This window comes from Schistocerca gregaria, chromosome 6 (assembly GCF_023897955.1).
Source record: "Schistocerca gregaria isolate iqSchGreg1 chromosome 6, iqSchGreg1.2, whole genome shotgun sequence".
Classification (NCBI taxonomy): domain Eukaryota; kingdom Metazoa; phylum Arthropoda; class Insecta; order Orthoptera; family Acrididae; genus Schistocerca; species Schistocerca gregaria.
The window spans coordinates 336347246-336370782 of record NC_064925.1 but is presented as its reverse complement, the minus strand read 5'-3'; positions in this window follow the sequence as shown (position 1 = coordinate 336370782).

Sequence of the window (23537 nt, the reverse complement as noted above, 5' to 3'; positions counted from 1 at the left end):
ATAGTCTTTGTAGTTGTATCTTTAAATGGCGTTCACCAGAGTGTTGTGCACACAGAATACAGTTGTTGGCGTTCTGTTGAACATCTATGGTATTGTTCTCCACCAAAAGCTTTCTGCTACTCTTTTGTTTGTTGTTCACTTGCCGCATGACCCTATAACGTTTGATTGTGTGCTTGCTGAAGTACTTTTGTCTGCAGAACTGCTAGAAGTGCAGCACCTTGATCCACACTTGGCTCATGTATGCAAAAACCCATCTTGTATGACAAACTGTGGCTCTTGCAATACACCTGACACTCTGTATCAGTTGCTTGCACTTTCTTCAGATCTTTTAGATCAAACCAGAGACTTGCAATGCCTCAATCTTCCTATTATGTTTGTCTGCCCTTGTGAGTTTAACAACTGGTCTGTGAATCACATCGTATTGAAATGCACTTAGTTTCAAAGCCCACCTCTTTAGACGACTTGAAGAATCTTTCCCGTCAATGACAATGATTTGCCCTAAAACAGCTCCCAAAGTTGTAACACTTGCATCACACGACAATATAAATTCTTTTATGAAATCTGTAAAAATGAAAAATGGATCTGAAGTTAATATATCTTTTAAATTTTGAAATGCTGCCTGACCCTCTGGTGTCCAGCTAAATGTAATACCTTGTGCCACTCAACAAACGCCTTCACGAAGTTTCTATAGTAGTTTTGTACTCCAAAGAAGGATTGCAGTTGTTTAAGTGTCTGAAAGACTGGAAAGTCACATACTGCTGATATCAGGTGTTGATCTGTTCTTACTCCATCTTGGCTCAATATCTGCTCCAGATAGTTCACTTGTGATTGTGCAAGGTGACACTTATCAATATTAAATGTGTCAAGACCTTCTTAACCTGTCGACCACTATCTGTAAACGCTGAATATGCTCTTCCAGGCTTTTTACGGATATAATTATACCATCGAGTTACACCATACATTTGTTTGGTTTTAAACCACTGAGGACTCCATGTAATAAACTTTGAAATGCAGCTGGTGCCGTTTTCATTACAAAAGGTATCCTACAATATTAGTATTGACCAGAAGTCGTGGTAAATGCTGGTTTAGATCTATCCTAATTGTGAACCTTAATTTGATGATATCCAATTCTTAAAACTAAGGTTGAAAAGAACTTGCACTGACCCAAATTATCTGTTGTTGTTGTTGTGATCTTCAGTCCTGAGACTGGTTTGATGCAGCTCTCCATGTGCAAGCTTCTTCATCTCCCAGTACCTACTGCAACCTACATCCTTCTGAATCTGCTTAGTGTATTCATCTCTTGGTCTCCCTCTACGATTTTTACGCTGCACACTGCCCTCCAATACTAACTTGGTGATCCCTCTATGTCTCAGAACATGTCCTACCAACCGATCCCTTCTTCTAGTCAAGTTGTGCCACAAACTTCTCTTCTCCCCAATTCTATTCAATACCTCCTCATTAGTTATGTGATCTACCCATCTAATCTTCAGCATTCTTCTGTAGCACCACATTTCAAAAGCTTCTATTCTCTTCTTGTCCAAACTATTTATCGTCCATGTTTCACTTCCATGCATGGCCACGCTCCATACAAATACTTCCAGAAACGACTTCCTGACACTTAAATCTATACTCGATGTTAACAATTTTTTCTTCATCAGAAACGCTTACCTTGCCATTGCCAATCTACATTTTATATCGTCTCTACTTCGACCATCATCAGTTATTTTGCTCCCCAAATAGCAAAACTCCTTTACTACTTTAATTGTCTCATTTCCTAATCTAATTCCCTCAGCATCACCCGACTTAATTCGACTACATTCCATTATCCTCGTTTTGCTTTTGTTGATGTTCATCTTATACCCTCCTTTCAATACACTGTCCATTCCGTTCAACTGCTCTTCCAAGTCCTTTGGTGTCTCTGACAGAATGAAAATGTCATCGGCGAACCTCAAAGTTTTATTTCTTCTCCATGGATTTTAATACCTACTCCTAACTTTTCTTTTGTTTCCTTTATTGCTTTCTCAATATACAGATTGAATAACATCGGGGATAGGCTACAACCCTGTCTCACTCCCTTCCCAACCACTGCTTCCCTTTCATGCCCCTCGACTCTTATAACTGCCATCTGATTTCTGTACAAAATGTAAATAGCCTTTCGCTGCCTGTATTTTACCCCTGCCACCTTCAGAATTTGAAAGAGAGTATTCCAATCAACATTGTCAAAAGCTTTCTCTAAGTCTACAAAAGCTAGAAACGTAGGTTTGCCTTTCCTTAATCTTTCTTCTAAGATAAGTTGTAGGGTCAGTATTGCCTCCTGTGTTCCAACATTTCTACGGAATCCAAACTGATCTTCCCCTAGGTCAGCTACTACCAGTTTTTCCATTCGTCTGTAAAGAATTCGCGTTAGTATTTTGCAGCTGTGACTTATTAAACTGATGGTTCGGTAATCTTCACATTTGTCAACACCTGCTTTCTTTGGGATTGGAATTATTATATTCTTCTTGAAGTCTGAGGGTATTTCGCCTGTCTCATACATTTTGCTCACCAAATGGTAGAGTTTTGTCAGGACTGGCTGTCCCAAGGCTGCACAGTAGTTCTAATGGAATGTTGTGTACTCCAGGGGCCTTGTTTCGACTCAGGTCTTTCAGTGCTCTGTCAAACTCTGTACACAGTATCGTATCTCCCATTTTATCTTCATCTACATCCTCTTCCATTTCCATAATATTGTCCTCAAGTACATCGCCCTTGTGTAGACCCTCTATATACTCCTTCCACCTTTCTGCTTTCCCTTCTTTGATTAGAACTGGGTTTCCATCTGAGCTCTTGATATTCATACAAGTGGTTCTCTTATCTCCAAAGATCTCTTTGAATTTCCTGTAGGCAGTATCTATCTTACCCCTAGTGAGGTAAGCCTCTACATCCTTACATTTGTCCTCTAGCCATCCCTGCTTAGCCATTTTGCACTTCCTGTCAATCTCATTTTTGAGACGTCTGTATTCCTTTTTGTCTGCTTCATTAACTGCATTCTTATATTTTCTCGTTTCATCAATTAAATTCAATATATCTTCTGTTATCCAAGGATTTCTACTAGCCCTCGTCTTTGAACTTACTTGATCCTCTGCTGCCTTCACTACTTCATACCTCAAAGCTACCCATTCTTCTTGTACTGTATTTATTTCCCCCATTCTTGTCACTTGTTCCCTTATGCTCTCCCTGAAACTCTGTACAACCTCTGGTTCTTTCAGTTTATCCAGGTCCCATCTCCTTAAATTCCCACATATTTGCAGTTTTTTCAGTTTTAATCTACAGTTCATAACCAATAGATTGTGGTCAGAGTCCACATCTGCCCCTGGAAATGTCTTACAATTTAAAACCTGGTTCCTAAATCTCTGTCTTACCATTATATAATCTATTTGATACCTTTTAGTATCTCCAGGGTTCTTCCATGTATACAACCTTCTTTTATGGTTCTTGAACCAAAAGTGTTAGCTATGATTAAGTTATGCTCTGCGCAAAATTCTACCAGACGGGTTCCTCTTTTATTTCTTAGCCCCAATCCATACTCACCTACTATGTTTCCTTTTCTCCGTTTTCCTACTGACGAAGTCCAATCACCCATGACTATTAAATTTTCGTCTCCCTTCACTACCTGAATAATTTCTTTTATCTCATCATATATTTCATCAATTTCTTCATCATCTGCAGAGCTAGTTGGCATATAAACTTGAACTACTGTAGTAGGCATGGGCTTTGTGTCTATCTTGGCCACAATAATGCGTTCACTATGCTCTTTGTAGTAGCTCGCCCACACTCCTATTTTTATTCATTATTAAGCCTACACCTGCATTACCCCTATTTGCTTTTGTATTTATAACCCTTTATTCACCTGACCAAAAGTCTTGTTCCTCCTGCCACCAAACTTCACTAATTCCCACTATATCTAAGTTTAACCTATCCATTTCCCTTTTTAAATTTTCTAACCTACCTGCCCGATTAAGGGATCTCACATTCCACACTTCGATCCATAGAACGCCAGTTTTCTTTCTCCTGATAACGCCATCCTCATGAGTAGTTCCCGCCCGGAGATCTGAATGGGGGACTATTTTACCTCCGGAATATTTTACCCAAGAGGACGCCATCATCATTAAATAATACAGTAAAGCTGTATGCCCTAGGGAAAAATTATGGCTGTAGTTTCCCCTTTGTTTCAGCCGTTCGCAGTACCAAAACAGCAAGGCCATTTTGATTAGTGTTACAAGGCCAGATCAGTCAATCATCCAGACTGTTGCCCCTGCAACTACTGAAAAGGCTGCTGCCCCTCTTCAGGAACCACACATTTGTCTAGTCTCTCAACAGATACCCCTATGTTGTGGTTGCACCTACGGTACGGCTATCTGTATCGTTGAGGCACGCAAGTCTCCTCACCTACGGCAAGGCCCATGGTTCATGGGCGGGCCAAATGATCTATGTATCAGTAATATTAGGGATCAGGTACACATCTGCTGCAGTTTTTTTCATTTAAGAATCTGAAGTCGCAACAAAACTAATATTTCATTGTTCCATCTAGTGACTTCTTACCAACAATCACGATACTTACTGACGATGGACTATCACTATGTTCTATAATCGCAACTGATAACTGCTGATTCAGCATTTCCTCTGATGAAGGTTGTAAATGCTTAGGTAGTCGTTATCGGTTTCTAAATACAGGCAAAGATTGCCTGTTGGTATTCTATGTCGTGTGATTGGTGTGGCAGTTAACACACCTTGTGGATCACTATGCAGTATTAACATTGATTCCATTAATGGTCTATCTTCACCCTGAAGGTGTTAACTTTTTCTAGCAATATCTTCCTCTTCGATAACCTCTGACATAAGTATAAGTAAAACTTTCGGAAGACTCACTTCATCTCCTTCAAAATTATCCACACTTATTGGTACCATAACCTGACCATTACTATCCCTTGTACGCATAAAAACCTCCAAACAAAACTATGTTGCTCATTCGACATGTCATTAATTCTTAATGTTTCTACCAAACATTGTAACCTGCGGAATGCTACTATCCACTGTTACCCAGAATAGTTTTCCTGTAGCTGCTGATACTGTCGTATAAAACAACTTTTAATGGACTTATACACAGTTTATTCGATACCACCTTTTCAATGATTGCATCTTGTGATATAGAAACATTTACAACCGTTGTACCCAATGGAAATGACTTACCATCGAGTTCAGTTGTCCGTTGCCAATGTCTGATTCCAGCACGATGCCTAAACAGAAAATGTAACCCAAGTATGGCAGTGACTCCTTCTCCCCTCGTTGGCAACACTCATGAAACCTTGTGTTTCCAATTTTAAACCATAGTCACATTGTTTCGATTGAATGAAGTGCACTGCCACCCATTGCACGAAACCTATACTTTGTCTCTTGTAGTCTGCTCTTATCCATGAGGTCCAGGCTTAAAACCAATACATGTACAAGTCACCAATGAACAATCCATCTCTGCATGCACATTGAATGCACTTCTATTTAATGGGAACACTTCTTGATAGAAGGAAGATTCCTGTTGTCGTTTAACGATTTCTTTTTTTTATTATAGTTACCCTGTTTCTTTGTGCTACAGTTCTGTACAAAATCCACTCTGAAATCCTATATTTATGCTTTCTCTTCTTCTTACTGGATTCTAGGTCTAATTCTATGCCGCAATCTGAATGACAATACCAATGTCTGTCCAAATCATCTCAGTTGACACCATACTGAAAACTGTGTAGCAAGAGTTTTGGCAGGCACTTGTGGAAATAGCAGCACATAGCGCCATTGCCATATTATCTGTCATGTCATTTGCTGAGGTGTCACTTTAGTTGCATGCGCAGAGCCATTTTATATCCCAGTTTCTACATGAATCAAAAGTGCACCAATTGGCCCCCACTTGAGTGGCTCCACAGAAGTTATGTGTGGAAACACCAAATTCCTGTGACATCACTCAAGTCTTGCCACTTAAAGATGTTTTGTGACATCACTTTCCTTCTCCCACACGGATCACCATCCTTTGTCCGCCATCTTGTGGCTAAATTTCGAAGCTCCATTCAATGTTTCGATTTTGGTGTTTACTGTGTGCGGATTTCCCAGTACCTCTAGGCGTGTAAAAAGTGGTTGTTGTTTACAGGTTAATGATCAGTATGAATTATATGTGTTTATGGAAACACAAAAAGGAGTTCTACAAATTGAGAATTGCTTGAAATTGTGGATGGTATATAGGAAAATGGAGATGATTCTGTTTTACATATTGCAAAATTTGAATAAAAAGCATTCACAGTATGTACATCAACAAACACAACCAATGTTAAACTCTCATAGGAGTACTGTGTCTACAGGTCCATCCAGCAGACAAAACGATTGGTTAATGAAAATAATGTAGTAGCTGTATATTTATAAAGAAAATAAATTAAGACCCACTCAAAAAACTTATTTCTACCTTTTAAGTACATTTTGAATCAATATACTGAGTTTTCTTTGAAGTACAAGTGAAATAATTTATAAAAATGCTACTTCTGTACTTATCCCAATACAAAAATATCATTTTTTGTTGTTGGTTAGCTGTGATGACAAAATAATTATGTGGATTATGATTTCACATCTTCAGATGGCTTGCTCGGTACTGATTTAGATGTAGATGTTTGGTGAGTACCAAGCAACTCTGATATGATGAGTGAATTTTTATTATTAACTATATCTGTCCTGAACCATGGTGTTTAATGTAACAGGAATATAATATTAAAGCCGCACATTCAAGGTTTCAAGTTTGCTGGTAGTTCAACGTTTTGCAATTGCAGTTAAGAGCACATATTGTTTAATTTGTGTGTGGTGACTGTATATGATGTTTCTATTACCTGATGTATGGATAAGATTTGTGTGTGTGTAAACAAGTATTATTGAGTGGTTAGTGAAATATGATCTGTAATTCCACTGCAGCTCGCTTACTTCCACAATTGGTGAATATTAATGCAAATCTGGTAGTATATTCAGAATCTAGTAATGGAAATTTCAATGCTGTTGAACACTTACACAATGGATTTGGGAAAGGAAGTAATCAGATTTCTGGTGGTAGTATAATTTCATCTTGAGTGCAGCTTTGAAAAAGCAAATCATCAAATGCACAGTGTATCAAAAATTATGACTTAAATACATAGAGCTGAAAGCGTCATACTATAAACAAAACAGTCTAGTAAACATGGGCTGCACAGTTCACGCCATCGTCTTTGATACTGTGAAACATATCTCTTCTATGACAGGCCCTTTGGTTTTCATATTTTGAGCGGTGGTGCTGTGGGCCAAACTAAGAAAAAAAGTAAAAATAGCCTTTTTTCTTAGTTTCGTCCGTAGTACCTCATTCCAAAAGATAGAAAGCAAAGAGCTTACAGTACAAGAGATTTTTTCACAGAATTGAAGATGAAGAAACGCTCATAGTTCTTAAGGTAGTCCTTTTAGGACCTGTGTTCACTGGACTTTTTTGCTCCTAGTATCATGTACTTCCAACTATATGCAGTTACGCCATTAATTATGACACATCCTGCATATTACAGTGTCTTTTGGTGTACTTGTACGAAGCATAACTCCAAAATTCGGTATAGAATAACTTTAAAATTTCGTCTTATTTAACTGGTGTTGTGAGTAGGAGTGAAAATATTAAGTGTTAGATGAGTCTTTAGGGCAACGTAATAGCATCCAGCATCACACAAGAACTTGAAATTGAAATTTTGAGAACGTGGTGTAAATATTGGAAAGATGAAAAGTAATCCTCAGATGCCAAACATTGAAAGTGTCACTTCTGATTTCACTCGAGTCAGGATTCCACCCGTAATGTATCGGATTTTTTAATAGAACTCGAGTCACAGCTCTAACAGTACTCGAAATTGCCTTGTGTGATTCGAAAGTAATTAATAAAGTGCTTTCTGTTTATGAGCACAACTTCAGTTACAAGTTTCTGTGACGTCTCTGTGTTATTCCCATGTAAAACCCAGTTCAAAATCCAACATTTGTCCTTTCTCTTCTTCTTACTAAATTCTTGGTTCAGTTCTAATGTCATAACCTGTATGACAACGCTGATGTCCATACATGTAAACATAACTGACCCCATACTGAAAAACAGAGCCATTATATTTTGACAGGAGCATGTGAAAAAAAGCAGTATGTGACACCACTGCTGTATCACCCACAATGCCACTTGCTGCTGTGACACTTTTGTTGCAAGTGAAAACATGGCTTAAGTGCTGTAGAATCATTTTTCTGTTGAATGATGCTTGACTATAATGGCCGAAGCATTATCATTAGGGCTCTTACATCTCACTGAATTGAACATTTACATATTGCTTTATTAAGCCTTTAATGCATTGCGATGTATCCATTACTGAGCAACATTTTGTAGCAAATTCGTTATGTAGTTAAGTGTATACACTCTAATGCAGCTGGTAAGCTGCTAGTAGTTCTTCATAGTTAATGTAAATGGCAGGATGAACTGAACCAGTTGGACAATCAGCTGAATGTGATGCAGCGTGTGTATTTTGGCTGAAAGTAGAGACGTTTTTTGGTGTTTGTGCACTGATTTCTGCGTTTTAATATTATTTCTTTATATTGAAAACGAAAGTAGATATGGTGTCGACAGTTAATTTGAGTGTCTTTACGATAGATTTGAAATTAGGTTTGTTTTGTGTTTGTAGCAATTGTCAAAAATAATGCTTTGTTTATTTAATTACATTTTTTTCAATATTTTTTTGTAATGTAGGCACTATAAACTAAACATGTTAGTTTTTACAGCTGGAAATAAAAAATTATGCATTTAAGTGTTAACTGTGTTAAAGCTATCTCCAGTTTTAACTTGAATCTGTTCATTTTACATCTATCTGGTTCACACACAGCAATGTAAGTTGCCGTTTTCTGTCTTATTTAATAAAAATGAATAATTGCTGAAATAAATTATTTTGTTACCTCTTTGATTATTGTTTATTCCTTTGTTATTAAAAAACAATAAGTTTTACCATAAAAAGACAGTAAGTAAGGCTTTTACTTATCGCTTGTCGTTGCTTGGGTGACTATCATAACATCTTCTTCAAAATATCAATGAGAGCCAGGGATAAAACTTGGTTTCATTATCTTTCTAAATTATTCTGTTTTTCAGCTTTTTTGTGACATTGTTGTTCAAGTTAGCTAGAATATGACGAAGTTTAGTGCTACCTCATGCAGTAAACTAAAAAGTAACATATGTGATACTTTCGAATGCGATGTATTTTCTGCTGGTAGAAAACAACTTCTATGTAGAATATGTGAGAAGTCAGTGAAGCCTGAAAAGAAATATTTCATTTCTCAAAGTATCAGTACAACCTAACACAAACGTGCACTTTGCAAGGCTATTGAGGAGAAGATTGCTTTGATTCCAATGGCGGTTGCGACATCAAGTCGAAACTCATAATTTGAGGTTGACTTACCAGAATCCCTCTGTGTAAGCCACTGAATCCTACATTACGACTGTTTTTAGGGAAGTATAGGGAAGAATCCGTGCCCACTGAGACAAGTGTTCAAAAATGATACTTAAATGAATGTTATGATGATTTAATGAAAATCATTAAAAAGGAAAGTTAAAAAGAGAAAACGATCTGGATTCCAATTCGTAAGTCATCTTATCCCATGGGACGTTTTATTGTCGATGTCATTGTTCGACTATTTGATCCTTCATGATGTGAATCAACATTCCTGCTTACAGCATATGTCTGGACAAGGTTAAAATTTCAATTAACACACAGTTATTTATCAATTCGTTGCATTTACTGTGCCCTGAAGAAATTCCATATGACAGTAAATTGTATTACACCTCAGATGGTGCACATGTCAGAACAACTTTAAAAAGTGCTGTGTGCAAACATGGATCACGTGACCTTTATAGCACAGGGTTTTCACTGGGTGTCAGAAGAGGTACCATGCTTCTTCCAGAATCTCAACAAATTTATTTACAGTACTAAGAAGATTTTTGACAAGATCCCATCAAGGATTCAGACATTTAAACATACTGCACCAGATGTAGCTCTATCTCCTCAAGATGTCATAATGAGCCAGAGGACATGGATATTAGTGTCAGTTCACTATGCTTCAAATTTCACAAGTATAACTAAGGTGGTCATCTCACTCTGTAGGATGAAGCACTTCAGTTATAGCAGTAAAGAAACTTCTAAAATCTTCGACTGTGAGAAATGATTTAACTCTCATTGCAGTGAACATCAGTTTCCTACAACAACCTATCTGCCAACTTCAATAAACAGGACAGCCTGTCGTGAAGTGAAGATAAAATTGTGGATGATTCAGTGCAAAAATTGGAGAGTGTGTGGAGAAATTGTGCTCAGTAGTTAGGAAAAGTGTAAGATGGAAATTTCGAAAAATCTTGATCTTAACAAAATTAGAAACTTCACAAAAATTCTACAAAGTTCCATTCCCGTAGAAATTTTTAGATTTGTTCCACTTAACCTTTGTAGATGTGGAGAGGACATTTCCTAACACGAAAAATGTGTTATATGACTGAAAATGCAAAAGTGTTTGATTGTCATGTTCAACCAATAAGCTAATAAGTACTGTAATAAATATGATTTAAAGCAACATTTTCTTAGATCTTTCAACTACAACTGGCATTTTGTTGAAAATTTTAAAATAGCTTTAAAAATAAAGTGCAACACGATGTTAACATAATGCTGATTGTACGGTTGTCTGAATAACGCACTCTAATAAATAAGAAAAGGTATAACTGAACTTTTTATGTACTGCTTTTTAGTTCCTATTTTAGCAAGTTTCAATGGCTTTTGCCTCACTATTTTAATAACTGCATTGCCTAAACTTCTGGTCTCTGGTCACTGCATTTTAAGTGAAAATTTGATTCAAATCTTTTGACTTATTTCACATCCATGAAGATAATTTCAATTAAGATCTGTGGAAGGTACATCAAAACGTTTTCTCTTTTTAAATATTTGCTGAGTTCTAGTTTTCTGACATTGTCTATGTCCTGCGGGATCTCCTATTTATACTTCTACTGGAACTAAAAATACATCCAATCGAATCGAATCTTTGAAATCCGTGTCATCGTTGCTGGAGCCATCAGAGCCATCATTAGTACATCTACATCTCTTACAGAATTACAATGTCATCGGCGAATCTCAAAGCTTTCACTTCTCTCCATGGATTTTAATTCCTACTCCAAATTTTTTGTTTGTTTCCTTTTACTGCTGGCTCAATGGATAGATTAAATATCACTCCTGCAACTACCATCTTTATGCCAACGACATCCAACTGTACATAAGTGCAAGCCCCAAAACATTGCTGGCGCAGTAGCGAGTATGAACGCAGATCTTTGCTCTGTTTCCCGATGGGCACAGAACCTAGGTCTGAAACTAAACCCCAAGAAATCCCAGGTCATACTTATATCTCATCCAAAGTTAATCAGCCGGTACTTTCGCGAAACAGTCCCTAAAATACTCCTCAATGGTACCCAACTACCATACCAAAAAACAGTAAAAGACCTTGGAATAATCTTGGATGAACACCTAAACTGGGAAGAACAAACAGTCACAGCTTGCCGGAAATCGCTCTCCTCCCTACATGCAATTCAAAAATTTAGAAAAATATTTCCAACCCATGTTAAAACAAAAATTAGTCCAAACACTAGTCTTGCCTAATCTTTACTACTGCGATGTAGTTCAACACGGCACAAATAGTGAAAATTCTAGATGCCTCGAGCTAGTGATGAATGCTTGCGTTAGATACGTGTGCGATATTCGGTTGTATGATCATATAAGTCGTTCATACTCCCAGCTAGGTTGGATACGCCCACATAAGGCACGCGATCTCCACACGATGTGCTTACTTCATCGATTTCTTAGCCACTGGTGCCCCAAATACTTATCTTCTCACATTAAACACGTATCATCATTCCACAATCGCAACACCAGATCGGATACGTCTATCATCTTGGCTGTACCTTTACATAACACAAAATCTTTCTCCGTGTCATTCACCATCTCAGCCATACGACTATGGAACCCTGTGATCTTCGTCTTATCCAGAACTACTCAACATTCAAGAGGGAACTCAAGACTTACATATTAGGGACGGTAAAGCCACCATTGTTGTGCCCCTCCCATCTCTTTCTTTCTCCTCTCCATCACAGCTTCGAATTTTACCATTCTATTTCTCTTCCTCTAACCTATCTACCTCTTATATATCTCTTTCACCCCATTCTATCGTCTTATGTCTCTGCTCAATGAGGATAACTCACAAGCTGCAAGAACATAACAAGAAAATTCCCAACTAACAATGGGACTGACATTCAGAAAAGAAAAGTATGTTTACTTTCATATACATAGTCATTATGATTATTATTATTCTTGATTGTTATAATTATTTTTTATTGTTATAATTATCATTGTACTACTGTTATAATATCTATTTTTTTCTTTAACATCAATACTGCATAAAAGGCTATATGTCCTTAATGTTATGTAGAAACTGTAGCTCGTTCAATCTGAGTATGCCTGGTTAGGTGTAAGAGAGGGCCTGAAGGCCCTAATCTTGCCAGGTAAAATAAATGCATAAATAAAATAAATAAATAAATAAATAAATATCATTGGGGATAGGCTACAATCCTGTTTCACTCCCTTCCCAATCACTGCTTCCCTTTCATGCCCCTCGACTCTTATAACTGCCATCTGGTTTCTGTACAAATTGTAAATAGACTTTCGCTCCCTGTAATTGACCCCTGCCACCTTCAGAATTTGAAAGAGAGTGTTCCACTCAACATTGTCAAAAGCTTTCTCTAAATCTACAAATGCTAGAAACGTAGGTTTGCCTTTCCTTAAACTTTCTTCTAAGATAAGGCGCAGGGTCAATATTGCCTCACGTGTTCCAACATTTCTATGGAATCCAAACTGATCTTCCCTAAGGTCAGCGTCTACCAGTTTTTCCATTCGTCTCTAAAGAATTCATATTAGTATTTTGCAACTACGACTTATTAAACTAACAGTTCGGTAATTTTCGCACCTGTCAACACCTGCTTTCTTTGGATTTGGAATTATTGTATTCTTCTTGAAGTTTGACGGTATTTCTCCTGCCTCATACATCTAGCTCACCAGATGGTAGAGTTTTGTCAGGACTGGCTGTCCCAAGGCTGTCAGTAGTTCTAATGGAATGTTGTCTACTCCAGGGGCCTTGTTTCGACTCAGGTCTTTCAGTGGCCTGTCAAGTTCTCCACACAGTATCATATCTCCGTTTTCATCTTCACCTACGTCCTCTTCCATTTCCATAATATTGCCATCAAGTAGATCGCCCATGTCCAGATCCTCTATATACTCCTTCCACCCTTTCTGCTTTCCCTTCTTTGCTTTGAACTGGGTTTCTATCTGAGCTATTAATATTCTTACAAGAGGTCCTCTTTTCTCCAAAGATCTCTTTAATTTTTCTGTAGGCAGTATCTATCTTACCTGTGGTGATATATGCCCCTGCATCCCCACATTTGTCCTCTAGCCATCCCTACTTAGCCATTTTGCACTTCCTGTCGATATCATGTGTGAGACGTTTGTATTCCTTTTTGCCTGCTTCATTTACTGCATTTTTATATTTTCTCCTTTCATCAATTAAATCCAATATCTCTTCTGTTGCCCAAGAATGTCTACTAGACCTCCTCGTCTTTTTATCCACTTGACCCTCCACTGCCTTCACTATTTCGTCTCTCTTCTTCAACTGCATTTCTTTCCCCTGTTCTTGTCAATAGTGCCCTAATGCTTTCTCTGAAACTCTCTAACCTCTGGTTCTATCAGTTTATCCAGGTTCCATCTCCTTAATTTCCCACCTTTTTGCAGTTGGTTCAGTTTTAGTCTATAGTTCATAACCAGTAGATTGTGGTCAGAATCCTCGTCTGCCGCTGGAAGTGTCTTACAATTTAAACCCTGGTTCCTAAATCTCTGTCTTTCCATTATATAATCTATCTGAAACCTTCCAGTGTCTCCTGGCCTCTTCCACATGTACAGCCTTCTTTAATGTTTCTTAACCCAAGTGTTAGGTATGATTAAGTGATGCTCTGTGCAAAATTGACCAGGTGGCTTCCTCTTTCATTTATTATCCCCATTCCATATTCACCTACTACGTTTTCTTCTCTTCCTTTTCTTACTGTATAATTCAAGTCCCTCATGACTATTAAATTTTCGTCTCCCTTCACTATCTGAATAATTTCTTTTACATCATCATACATTTCTTCAATCTCTTTGTCGTCTGCAGAGCTAGTTGGCATATAAACTTGTATTACTGTGGTAGGCGTGGGCTTCATGTCTATCTTGGCTACCGTAATGTGTTCACCATGCTGTTTGTAGCAGCGTAGCTGTGCTCCTATTTTTTTATTCTTATTAAACCTACTCCTGTTTTACCCCTATTTGATTTTGTATTTATAACCCTGTATTCACCTGACCAGAAGTCTTCTCCCTCTTGCCTCCAAACTTCACTAATATCCACTATATCTAACTTAAATTTTCTAACCTTCATGCCCGATTAAGGGACCTGACTCTCCATTCTCTGATCTGTACAACACCAGTGTTGTTTCTCCTGGTAACGAAGTCCTCCTGAGTAGTCTCCGCATGGAGATCCAAATGGGTTCCTATTTTACCTCTGGAAAATTTTACCCAAGAGGACGCCATCATCATTTAACCATACAGTAAATTGCATGCCCTCAGGAAAAATTATGTCTATAGTTTCCCCTTGCTTTCAGCTGGTCGCAGTACAAGCACAGCAAAGCAGTTTTTGTTAATGTTACAGGGCCAGATAATGCAGACTGTTATCCCTGCAACTACTGAAAAGGCTGCTGCCCCTCTTCAGGTACCATACGTTTGTCTGGCATCTCAACAGATACCCCTCCATCTGTATTGCTGAGGCACACGAGCCTCCCCTACAATGCCAAGGAGCATGGTTCATGGGTGGATGAATGTATTATTAGGACCAAGTTATTTGTAGAGTTAGTATTTGGTTCTAATATGAATATTTTATTAGGACCAAACACTAACTCTACACAGAATTTAAGGGTTTAACATTAACACAGAATGGAGGAACATACGTAGGTAGACATGTGCTCAACAGGCAACCAGAGTGCATTAAATGTCAAATTGATGATGGGGTGAAGTATGAGAATGAATTAAAGGGCTTTCTGCTGATTGGCTCTGGCTACTTTGTTGATGTCTGTCTTCATAGAGTCTCTTTTAATTTAATGTTTAGTTTAGTTTGCAGTTAGAATTATTACAATAACACAATAGTCATTATGTTAACTGATCTTTCCATTGCTTCTTGCTTGAACATTATAATAGTAAACCATAATATAAAGTCATTTAATTGTATTGCACATAAAATAAAGTAAATACAGGTATACATCTTTGTCTTCTTTCCATATCCCAGAAATCACTCCCTATGGGATCCATGGATAAAGTTGCCAAGATATGATGTAAAATTTTCTATATGTTATTAAAACAGTACTCTCAGAAATCAATGTTTATGTTATTATGAGCCAATCTATTGACAACATGAAGAAGTCACCAGTGTTTATTAGAGGCCTTGAGATCCAGTTATTCCTATCTAAACAATCGCCTAGTATGGGAGTGTTGTATACTGGGAATATCTGTGTGCACCCTACTGAGGGTCATGAATGATATGAGCATCATGCCCTACATTTACATCATAGTAGTTAGTTTCTTTGCAGTGAGTCATCCAACAATCGCTGAAACGTGTTTCCATTATTTTCTCTTATAAATGTGAGCAGTTTTCTTCAGTTAGGACGTTAGTACAGAATTCCCTGCAAATCCACCAACCTATCTCTATGTAGAAGAATCAGTATTCTGCATTTCCTGTCCAATGTTGGGAAGATGTCAGTTAATTTTAAAAAAAAGCTTTACCATGAAACACAGGTGTCTATTAAACCCCAATACTCTTTTCCCAAGCTATCACATGACATTAAGAATACTTCACCAGATAACTATTGTTTCTAGTGGATCCATTATAATCTATCAGTGACTGATTCATTAAAAAAACGAAGGCAGCAGTTAATGTAATTTAAAATCCTATTGCTACTTGTCAATCTATGTAGAAAACGAAATCAGAAAAATATTCAATGAACTTAGCATAGGGAAGAGAGCATACCACTGCCACAAATGACATGGAGTTATTGGAAATTACGTTATCCTGCTATTTCCTTAAAAATACTTTCCACAGTCAAAGAAAGTTTTTTTTATCAAGAGTCACACTGGTTTTTCTAGATGAAATCGGAATTATATCATTAGTGTTTTCGTAATCTTCCTGAAATAAAGATTTATCACTATGTCCCTGACAACAGCCCAACAAAAGCAATTAATTAATTTCTGCAATTGGTAAGAAATTATTTCGAATGAAATATTAAAAATTATTCTTTCCTGTTTTCCCAAATTTTGATGGTCAATTATAAGATCTATGCCACTAAACATCTCTTTTTTAAATATTTGCTCCTAATATGCTTTGACATCCCTGAAGACAGACATAAAGTTGCAGAAACAATAATCTAATCATACTTATCGCCGCCATTGTTGTATATAAATGTGTCAGAGCAGTAAAGGATTGCACAACAGGATCTATCTTTTCTCGCCTCGAAATGATGAAAGGTGGTTTGTTCACAGTTCTTCCGGAACACTTGACTGATCAGGTTTAGACACAGCAGATGTGAACAAAAAGCGAGCTTCATCTTCTCGTCTGCTACGAATTAATGGCTTCTCCTCTACACTTTTACGTGAAGTAAACATTCCTCAGCATGTGATCTCTTGAATCTGCTTAAGCTTGCAGAAGAAGACTTGGAATCAGCAATGTTCATCTCAGTTGCGACTCATAGGGCCCAGTCTCGTAGATCTCAATTGTAATGCCACTCATGAGCAGTTCTACATGGTTCGTACCTCCATAAAACTCTCTAACAAACTTTTGGATAGATCTTATGGGCACTCAGTTGTAAGGTCATCAGAGAACATACCTGTTGCTCATGTTATTTATGCCAATTTAGTGGTTTATGTTGGTCATTAATCAGGGATAACAGGGCACTGTGGCCACTCCATATAGTAAATCTTTTTGATAGTTTTGCTTTTACAGTTTTGCGGGTTACATTTTGACGCATATTTGTTATTTTATGTGAGTCTTTCTTCCATACAGTTCACGATCAGAATTTACAAGCAAAATCGAGTGTGTACACTCCTTAAGATTAAGCATTAAACACAAAGAAAATTTGTTCAGTTTTGTCACTGTTGTTAACATTTGTCTTACTGCAAAAGCAACTGGTATTTATTATGAATATTAAATGAGTAACGAATTTGGGTGAACAGTAACTGTGGCAATTGTTTCAGAAAAACGAAAACTGAAATTCGCTTTATAAATTACTGAGACATCAAGTTATGTTATCTGGTTACATATGCACTGATTACCTAGGATATGCGCCCACAGCGCATTTGGGGGTATACATTTCTCCATCTGCCTGGTAAGCTACAAATTTCACGGTTTTCAACCATTTTTAAAAATGCTTGCAGTGCGTCTTAGAAGCTAAAATTTTGGCAGCGTATATCTTTTGATGTATTCTTCCCATATAAAAAATGTTGGATTGGAAAATTCCCTTACCAAGTGAGGGATATACTTTGAGTTACTTTATTCATGTGGATCTGACAATGTTCTCCAAAATTCCAAGAATAAAGTACATTCTTCGTTTTATTTATATGACCCATATTGTCTGTCTGGGTAAACGTCTGTGCATGAATTATATCGCTGCAAATTTTATGTGTTTACATAACACAGTCTCAATGTTCAGTCTCTGCGTTATATATATATATATATATATATATATATATATATATATATATATATATATATATATATTACAAAAAGGTACAGAAAAACTTTCAGGAAACATTCCTCACACACAAATAAAGAAAAAATGTTACGTGGACATGTGTTAGAGCAAATTTTAGTTTCGTCAGTATGTACTGTACTTCCTCGATTCACCGCCAGTTGGCCCAATTGAAGCATGGTAATGTTGACTTATGTGCTTGTGTTGACATGTGACTCATTGCTCTACAGTACTAGCATCAAGCACATCAGTACGTAGCATCAACAGGTTAGTGTTCATCACGAACGTGGTTTGCAGTCAGTGCAATGTTTACAAATGCGGAGTTGGCAGATGCCGATTTGATGTATGGATTAGCACAGAGCAATAGCCGTGGCGCGGTATGTTTGTATCGAGACAGATTTCCAGAACGAAGGTGTTCCGACAGGAAGACGTTCGAAGCAACTGATCGGCGTCTTAGGGAGCACGGAACATTCCAGCCTATGACTCGCGACTGGCGAAGACCTAGAACGACGAGGACACCTGCAATCGACGAGCAATTCTTCATGCAGTTGACGATAACCTTAATGTCAGCGTCAGCGAAGTTGCTGTTGTACAATGTAACGTTGACCACGTCACTGTATGGAGAGTGCTACGTTACAACCACTTGTTTCCGCACCATGTACAGCGTGTACAGGCACTATCAGCAGCTGATTGGCCTTCACAGGTACACTTCTGCGAATGGTTCATCCAACAGTGTGTCAATCCTCATTTTAGTGCAAATGTTCTCTTTGCGGATGAGGCTTCATTCCAACGTGATCAAATTGTAAATTTTCACAATCAACATGTGTGGGCTGACGAGCATCCGCACGCAATTGTGCAATCACGTCATCAACACAGATTTTCTGTGAACGTTTGGGCAGGCATTGTTGGTGATGTCTTGATTGGGCCCCATGTTCTTCCACATACGCTCAATGGTGCACGTTATCATGATTTCATACGGGATATTCTACCTGTGCTGCTAGAACATGTGCCTTTACAAGTACGACACAACATGTGGTTCATGTACGATAGAGCTCGTGCACATTTCAGTCGAAGTGTTCGTACGCTTCTCAACAACAGATTCGGTGACCGATGGTTTGGTAGAGATGGACCAATTCCATGCCCTCCACGCTCTCCTGACCTCAACCCTCTTGACTTTCATTTATGGGGGCATTTGAAAGCTCTTGTCTACGCAACCCCGGTACCAAATGTAGCGACTATTCGTGCTCGTACTGTGGACGGCTGTGATACAATACGCCATTCTCCAGGGCTGCATCAGCGCATCAGGGATTCCATGTGATGGAGGGTGGACGCATGTATCCTCGCTAATGGAGGACATTTTGAACATTTCCTGTATCAAAGTGTTTGAAGTCACGCTGGTACGTTCTGTTGTTGTGTGTTTCCATTCCATGATTAATGTGATTTGAAGGGAAGTAATAAAATGAGCTCTAACATGGAAAGTAAGCGTTTCTGAACACATGTCCACATAACATATTTTCTTTCTTTGTGTGTGAGGGATGTTTCCTGAAAGTTTGGCTGTACCTTATTGTAACACCCTGTGTATATAAGTTAAGGATACTACAATCCAGGAATTCTGCTGTAGTCAGTAATCGCAACTAGGCTTGAAAATGGTTAATAATGCGTTAACAGCAGAAAGTGCGACCTAAATGGTGAAGACAATGCGTTCCAAAATGATGACATTCTTCACATATTAATTTGTTTCACGAATTACATGGAAAATCCGATGACTGGAGAAATTATTTGCAAATGGAAATGGTGACATATAAATATCTATTGCCACTTATAACTCCTCATATAACATTGCAAAAAAGACTGCATGAACAGCTGATAGCGACAACAATATTTATGACAATAGGGAAATGTTACAAGGTTTTAGAATTTTCGACAGGAATGTCGAAGCAAATATTGAGCGACACAATACCTGTCACATACAAAGCTATGTAACTATTCTGTGTCAGCATTTAATGAAAACAAACAAAATACCTCAATTATGTAATATTTTGCCCTACATTATGACAAGTTAGAGATTACATTTTTAGATGTGTTTTAAAGTTAATATATTTTAATTAATAATAGGTGGGACCAATGAGGTATCTTGTACTAGTTTCTGAGTACTAGTATATGAGAATTTCCGAATCTCTGGCAGTAGACTACCAACAACTTATTATAAACTTCTGCAACCAGGATATAAAACTCCATTTTAAACTATAGATAGGGGTTCGTAGTCTATATGAAATATTGTGGTAGTGAATTTTGCAGTTCACCTTTAATCCAATCTTCTTATGAACTATGTTTATTCGTGTGAACTGTAAAGCTCAAGGTCTGGAACCATCGTATTCCGCTGGTCTATTGTGGAAAACCTTCGATTTCGTTCTGAACTGAGTAATATAAGTTTGACTTATAATCAGCCTACACGAAGATGGATATATTGCAACTGTATAGTATCTAGAAATTAGACAGTAAAAATTTCCATCTGTAGAAATATCAGTTGCAAGATATTTTTCGGGCTGAAAAAGTGCTTGATAACCTTGAGGGAAAACTGAGGCTAAATGAAGCTGGTGAGAATCAAGCCACTTGGGCCAACTTAAATGCGAAGGTGATGCTCATTCTATCTACTGCAGTTGAGTTTGACCACTGCAATCTGTTACGATGTGGACAAATGCAGCAGAAATGTGTGCCAGACTAAAGACTATTCATGAACAGCGATCTGTAGTTAATAAAATGGCCAGACTAAAGACTATTCATGAACAGCGATCTGTAGTTAATAAAATGGCCTTCAAGCAGATTTTTTTTTTTTGATTACAGAATGTCGCCAGCAGACAAAATCGCGTAACACACCAGTCAAGTTGAGTCCTTGGAACAAGCATTAGCTGATATTAGGGAACTGGTTACAGAAGTTGACAAAATGGCTAAAATTTTGAGAAGTCTACGAGCAAAGCTTGTAGTTTTTTCAAATGCCTGGTACTCGTGTGCTGAAGATCAACAAATGTTTGATAATTTGACTAAGGTTATTGAAACAAGAACAAAAACTTTTACAATGTGTTGAAAACTCAACAGCCTTAACAACAGTTAATGTGGACAAAACTTGCATGTTCAGTTCAGATACCGATAACAACATTTGCGTCTAGCATGGTCAGTAGAAAAGATGTTGTATGCTATTAGTGTCACAAAAAGGGAGATTTTAAATCTGAGTGAAGAAAACTTTTAGCAAAACTTACTACGAAAACTGACACATCTGATCACCATGCTTTGAGTGCAGAACATGCTTATGTTTTTGCTCCAGGTTGCGAAAACATTTGGTTATCTGACAGTGCTGCATCAAAACGTATGACATCAAACTAAGAGTGGTGCAACATATTTAAGCCAATTCAGTCGACTGACTCATTTGTTAAAGTTGGAGACAACTCGATCGTCAAAGCAGAAGGCTTTGGATCAATTGAAGTATTGTCATTAGTTGAGGGGAAATGACAACCTCGCCCTTTGGAAAACACATTGCATATTCCTAAGCTAAAGAAAAATTTATTTTCGGTGTGAGCAGTCACAAAAAGAGGAGTGAAAGTTATTTTTGACAACAGATTGGAAGTTCGCAGTTCATATCTAATTGCAGCAGGAATTAAGATGGACAATCAGTGTTATCAAATGTTGTTTAAATGTCTAGATGTACTAAAGGCAAATCCTGCTTCTGTGAATTCCACCGTGATCTGGTATGAGAGACATCATTTCAGTGGTCTCAAGAATCATCTCAGTATGGAAAGATGAAAAGAAAATCTTTTAATTTAAATTTGGAATCACGATCGACAGTTCCTGTCGAATTTATTCATTTAGCTTTGAGTGGATGGATGAGAAAACCGTCTCTTAGAGGTGCACATTTGCACATGGGTTTCAAGGCTGATTGCTCTTCATACAGATTCATGTATTTTCTTAAAAGTAAGCATGATACTTTCCCTGTGTTTTTGGAATTACAGAGACTAATAGGAAGACACAGAGGAAACAAAACCATAGTTCTGAGGAATGACAACGGAGCTGAATTCATAAATAAGCAATTTAAAGATTATTTCAAGCAAAATTGTATAATAAATGAGAAAACAAGACGCTATACACTACAGCAGAATGGCCAAATTGAACAAGAAAACACGTCCATGTGCATGCAATATTTCTACATCTACATCTACATCTACATCTACATGACTACTCTGCAATTCACATTTAAGTGCTTGGCAGAGGGTTCATCGAACCACAATCATACTATCTCTCTACTATTCCACTCCCGAACATTAAGCGGGAAAAACGAACACCTAAACCTTTCTGTTCGAGCTCTGATTTCTCTTATTTTATTTTGATGATCATTCCTACCTATGTAGGTTGTTCTCAACAAAATATTTTCGCATTCGGAAGAGAAAGTTGGTGACTGAAATTTCGTAAAAAGATCTCGCCGCGACGAAAAACGTCTTTGCTGTAATGACTTCCATCCCAATTCGCGTATCATATCTGCCACACTCTCTCCCCTATTACGTGATAATACAAAACGAGCTGCCCTTTTTTGCACCCTTTCGATGTCCTCCGTCAATCCCACCTGGTAAAGATCCCACACCGCACAGCAATATTCTAATAGAGGACGAACGAGTGTAGTGTAAGCTGTCTCTTTAGTGGACTTGTTGCATCTTCTAAGTGTCCTGCCAATGAAATGCAACCTTTGGCTTTAATTAAGTACTGTCTTGTCTCATGAATTGTGGGTAGAGGCAGTAAATTGTGCTGCAGATATCTTAAATCGCCGACCATGTAAAACAAATGCCAAAGTTATGCCATATGAAAAATGGTTTGGAAAACCTCATTCTTTAGGACCCCTGAGGAAGGTTGCATCAGCAGGATACATACACATTGCTGCTAAATCTAGATTGAAATATGATAGTAAAACAAAGAAATTGATCATGGTTTTGCTATGATGAGTGTAGTACCAATTATCGCCTCTACAGACATGAGTCAAAGAAAATTACGATCTCTTGGAATGTCTCTTTCAATGAAGAGCAAAACCTGTAGCTTAAACATAGAACAAAGATATATTGAATTTTACCTGGGGGACCACGAGCAGAAGATGTTCAAGAGGAATCTGAAGAGGATGATACTGATGAACAAATGAAAGAAAATCAGAAAGATATTCGAAAGGAATCTGAAGAGGATGATACTGATGAACAAATGAAAGAAAATCAGAAAGATATTCGAAAAGAATCTGAAGAGGATGATACTGATGAACAAATTAAAGAAAATCAAATGATGAATCTGAGAGATCGGTCTAATCTACGAACACTTGCTCTAAATTCGGTACCAAGATATAGCTTTTTCTGCCATTATCTTTGAACCTCAAAGCTTTGAAGAAGCAATAGCATCGAAAGAGTCATCAAAGTGGAAACGAGCAATGGAAGAGAAAATGACATCCTTGAAGAAGAACAAAACTTGGGATCTAGTACCATTACCACAAAACCGCAAGGCAGTTGGATTTAAGTGGGTCTGTCGTGTGAAACAGAATTCTGAGGGAAAAATTGACCACTTTAAAGGTAGATTATGTGGAATGTTATTCACA